Source organism: Momordica charantia, assembly GCF_013281855.1.
Source record: "Momordica charantia cultivar OHB3-1 chromosome 1 unlocalized genomic scaffold, Mcharantia_2.0 BLBB01000001.1, whole genome shotgun sequence".
Lineage (NCBI taxonomy): Eukaryota > Viridiplantae > Streptophyta > Magnoliopsida > Cucurbitales > Cucurbitaceae > Momordica > Momordica charantia.
In genome coordinates, this window is record NW_028275157.1 from 3,072,481 (window position 1) to 3,078,091 (window position 5,611).

The 5,611-nt window shown below is 35.8% G+C and overlaps 1 long non-coding RNA gene across 1 annotated transcript; it reads left to right on the forward strand.

The window, feature by feature from the left end:
• Positions 1-5,611, forward strand: LOC148213092 (uncharacterized). The gene is made up of 3 exons (XR_015792356.1): positions 1-139; positions 405-3,500; positions 3,943-5,611. It is a non-coding gene; the product is annotated as an uncharacterized LOC148213092 (long non-coding RNA).

A 5,611-nucleotide genomic window follows, 5' to 3' on the forward strand; every position in this document is an offset into this window, starting at 1 on the left:
ACGTCGCACGTAAAAGAGAACGCCGGAGGAGGAAGGCTGGGTCGCCGTCGGGTCGCTCACGTCGATGTCGCGCCGCCGTTCGGAGTTGCCGAAAAACGAGAACAAGGGGGCGGCTGGGTTGAAGAAAGAAGGAGAAAGGGTAGGGTTTCTTTATTTTTTTTTCTTTTGTTTTGTTTTAAAACCAATTTTTCCTCAATGGAGGCCCAACCATCAAAGCCCAAGAAGAAGGAGTCAATTCCCCTTAAAACAAGACCCAACATACAGAGTTCGGTAAATATTAATTTAATTGGATTTTTAGAGCCCGATAAATATAAATAAATTTAATTAACAATCAATTTAATATTAAATGAAAAATCTCCTGATTCGAGACTAACTAACCTGAAGGAGTCGGGGCGTTACATTAGGTCTCTTCCTAAGACTTGGGAAGCAAAGGTGACGGCAATCCAAGAAGCCAAAGATCTCACCAAACTTCCTTTGGAGGAACTTATTGGCTCACTCATGACTCGTGAGATTACCATGAAGGAGCACTTGAAGGATGAGTCCAAAAAGAATAAAAGTATTGCTTTGAAGTCCACATCTAACCAAAAGGAGTCCAATGATGTGTTTGAGCTCAACGAAGAAGAACTTGCTTATCTCACGAAGAAATTCAAAAACCACTTTAAGAAGAAGCATTTCTCAAGAAGAAATTCCCACCAAGAATCAAGAGGAGAAAAGATCAATAAACATGAAGATATTATTTGCTATGAGTGTAAAAAGTGGGGCACGTGAAGTATGATTGTCCACAACTAAAGTCTTCTTCAAAGAAATCCAAAAGGAAGGCATTTAAAGCTACTTGGGATGACTCCGACGAGAGTAATAACAAAGAAGATGAAGAAATTTCAAATATTTGCTTTATGGCATTCGGAAATGAAGAAGATGACAACAATGAGGTAAGTATTGAAAAACCCTCTTATGATGAGCTTATGGATGCATATGAGGGAATTATAGTTGAATTTGAAAAAGTATGCTCAAAATACATAGCTCTCAAAAAGAAATATTCTAGCATGTCTAATGAGATTAAATCTTTAAAAGATGAAATAGATGCTTTGAATATTGAAAATAATTCTTTGGTTGAAGAAAATGCATGCTTGAAAAACAATGTCAACGATGTTGTGAAGCATGATGTAATTGAAATTTCATGTGATGAGAAGCTTGCTTTATTAGATAAAATTAAACTTCTCGAGTATGATATTTTTGATAAAGATGAACCTGTTAAAGCTCTTAGAGAAAAAGAGTCAAATCTTGTAAATGAGCTTGAATGTGCTAAAGAAAACATTAAGAAGTTGACAATAGGTGCACAAAAATTAGATAAAAATTATTGATATTGGCAAATCTTGTAATGATAAAAGAGGATTAGGTTATGTTATGAGAGTTCTACTCCATCTACTTCAAAACAATTTTTGTGAAAGCTTCCTCTAATGTGCATAATAAAAATTTGTCTAATGTTGTGCCAAAGTGTGATGTGCATAAGCATGATGTACTTAAATTTGTGCCTAATCATTTTCATGCTAAATCTAAATTGGTGCATAATGCTAAATTTGTGCCTACATGTCATTATTGAGGAGTTAAATGTCATATTAGACCAAATTGCTATAAATTGAAAAATGCTCCTAATTTTTATGGAAAAAGAAATATATCCCATAGACCAAAATATTTTCATGATTATAGAAAGAATTCTTACATGAAAAAGAATGTGCATAAATTTCTTGTAAGAGAAAAATTCATGCATAATATTTTGTGTTTTTTTTGTGGCAAATTTGGACACAAATCTTATACTTGTTATTTGCCCAAATAGAATGTTATGAAAGATGAAACTAAAAATAAATGGGTTCCAAAAGTTAATTCACTAACATAGACCCAATAAAGTATGAGTACCAAAATCTTTTTGAAAATCTTTTGTAGGTTGGCTCCAAAATTCAAATTTGAAATGGTTGCTTGGTTAAAAAAGAATATGATCACAAAAACAATTCTATAACTCTCTTTTGGTGCTTCAAGTGGAACATCACCTTTTGGTAACTTTGTTATTTCTAAATGAGCATTGATATGTTTTTTGTGATATTGACAATATTATTGTGATATTTCTTTATGGACACGTTTACTTTTTTTTTGTTATTATTGGAGCATAAGTTAAAATTTGAAAATAAAATTATTTTGTTATTGGAGGAGTTTGTTTGATAGTGATGTTTGTAGTGTTAATTTTCTTCATTAATTTTTTTTTTGTTATGTTATACGAGGTTGAATATATTATTTACTTTGCTTGAATCTTTATAAAAGGTTTCAATGTTAAATATTTTTTTTGGATACTTGGAATTAATGGTTGAATTACTTTTTGGGGGGGAAATTCTAATAGTTTATTTGTTTCTTGAACCCCTATTGGTTGATTAATGAAACTGTTGTTTTTATTGCTTAAAATTAATGTTCTTTTTATCTCAACAAATTTGATTATTTTTTAGAACAATTGGTATTTTTTTAACAATTGGTATAATTGGATTGAAATTGATATATCATTGATTGGAACATTTTGGTATCTTGTTTAAGACATTGTCTTGAGTTTCTATCATTTTGTCTGTCCTTAAAAATTTTTATTTTGGTACAAAGAGCTTAAATTTATTTAAATTTTATCTATTGAAGTTGGTATCTTTGGGTTAATGTCATATTTATTTGAGTTATTAAATGATATTTGCATTTTAGCATTATTATTAAAATATTGAACAATCTTGATATATTTTGGAGTATGCTTAATTTTAGGGGGAGTAATGTCTTTTGAAAAAATATGAAGGTTTGATTGTTAGTCTCCTTAATTTTTTTTGGAAGTAAATTTGAAGCTTTCTATAGAAACTTTGGTGCTAAATTATTTGAAAATTTAGTCTATCGCCCATGTGAATTTATTACATGATTCATTTATTTAGGGGGAGTCTCATGTTTTACTTTGTGGTCATGAAATACTTATTGATTTATGTTGATTGCATTTTTTTTTATGGAAAGTGAACTTCTAAATTTATATGTTTTGATGATTTGTGCTTATTACAATTTGTATTAAAATGAAAATATTTCTTTATCCTTTTTGATTGATTCCAAAAGGGGGAGAAAGTATGAGAAAAATAAAGTTATATTATTGAATATGTTTCTTATGCCACTTTGAAGATATTTTTTCTTAAGTGGTTTGTCATCATCAAAAAGGGGGAGATTATTGGCTTTTTCGAGCTTCAATCATACCATATGTTTTGATGATAACAAACTTAATCTATTGATGATTTTTGTGTTTCAAAGTGTCCATAGCGTAGATCATAACAAGACAAATCCGACGTAATTTGAATGACTCAAATCAGAGTTTAAATGAAGAAGTTATGATCGAAACAAGTTGAACAGAAAATACCGGAGAAGATGACGTGGACAAATATTATGGCGAGCTGTATTGTTGAAAAAAAAAAAAGAAAAAAAGAAAAAAAAGATGAAAAAAGGTAAAAAGTTACCGTTTGAAAAAGAAAAAAAAAAGAGAAAAAAAATCATAGTTACCGTTACATATATATATATATATATATATATATATATATATTATGTAACGCCTCGAGTCCCTCAGGTTAGTTAGTCTCGAATCAGGAGATTTTTCATTTAATTTTTAAATTAATTGTTAATTAAATTTATCTATATTTATCGGGCTCTAAACTCCAATTAAATTAATATTTACCGGACTCCGTGTGGTGGGTCTTGTTTTAAAGGGGGATGGATTTCTTATCTTTTGGGCTTGGACTTGTTGGGCCTCTATTGGGGTAATTTGGTTTTAAAACAAACAAAAAAAAAGAAAACAAAAAAAAGAGGGACTTCATCTTTTTCTTCTCCTTCTTCCTTTTGCCCTAGCCGTCACCCACCCCTCTCCTTCTTCTTGTTCATCGGCGACCACAGCTCACGGCGGCGACGGAAGTGGCGGCGCCTCCCAGCAGCAGCGGCGGCCGGCGACCACACCCGTAGCAGCAGCAGCAGCGGCGGCGCGACTTCCCCGACGTCCCGGCGATCTGCAGCAGCGGCGACGCGTTCCCCGGCGGTCTGCAACGAACCAGCAGCGCTCCTCCTCGCGGCGGCACACGACAACGGGCCAGATCCGCGGCGGGGCACGGCGAACAGGTTGTTACAGCGGCGAACCGGCGGCGCACGACAAACGGTTCAGATCCGCGGCGAACCTCGACGACCTGCTGCTACGATCCGACGAACAGCGACTCCAGCGGCGAGATTTGTGCGTTACAGCAACGTTTAGGACGTTTGGCGGTGACCCACATCCGTTAGAAGCTCGATTTAGGCTACCCACACCTTGGCGAGCTAGATCTAGGTGACCCACACCTATACGAAGTCGGTTTTGGTGGTAATGAGTCATTTGAACCCTTTTAGAATTGATTTCGAAGGCTAAATAGTGTACGTAACTTGCTGTATTTTTCTGTTTTAGTGCTTAGGTGTGAGGTCGACGCAAAACTTAAGGGCGCGGTTGTGAGTAAGTAGACAAGGGGCGTGTGCGTGCGTTAATGTATGCTAAATGGTCTCTAATGTGCTGATTTTGTGGCGTTTAATACTAATTTTATTACGTCATTGTGCTAAATAATTCTCGTTGTGTTAATCGGTATAATTGGAGTAGTGTTGGATATTTGTCGCTGAAAATGGTGAGGTTTTTGCTTTGCAAAACTGCTGAGTATTGCTGTGGAAATGTTTGTGGTCTGAATATGCATGAGTTGTTCGGCGTGTCTTGTGTGTTATGATACTTAGTAATGTTTATTGAATATCGATGCTGGATATTAAGTGTTTTAGGTGAACTGTGTCGGATTCCAATGGTTTAAAATTTGTTTGGTTATGCCTTGTTGCGACGAACCTCATTGTGAAGCCGTTGTTAAGAAAAGTTATATTGTGAGAGCATGATCGGTTTATTATTTCATTATTAGAATGTTGTTTAAGTTGTGGAAGCATGCTGATTTGTAGTTGTGAGTTGAAAGATGCAAGGGTAATGACTTAAGAAAGTATATAGTAAGACTCTGGTGAGAGTTGGATTCTTGGAGAAAATGAATGAGTGAGTGTCAGGGCCTCGGGTATAAATGATCGGGGGCTGATACGTCACTATAGTATCGAGGACTCGGGTAAAAACGGTCGAGGGTCGATACGAGGAGTCCTTTGGAAGGAAGGCTATTGGGGCCTTGGGTGAAAATGGTCAAGGGCCAATAGATGGTGAAGTCATCGGGGCCTCGGGTAAAAATGGTCGAGGGCCGATGCAGCAGTGTCGGGGCTCTGGGTAAAAATGGTCAGGGGCCGACTCTACTCGAAGGAGTTAACTGTGGAAGGCTAGGATAGCTGTGATAAGCGTAGAGGTACTTGGGATGTTAGGTAGACTAGAGGTTGGTAGTTAACGTGTTCCTGGTTATGGTTGTCACCAAATTTTATGGGATGTGTCTATGTTTGAATGCATGATGTGATGAAAGGCATGACTATGAATGTTTCATGATTTAGTTGAGCATGATGTGTGTGTGTTGTTGGTGAGGGCTACTTATGGAGTATATTTTATATACTCACCCCCCCCCCCCCTCTACAATGATTG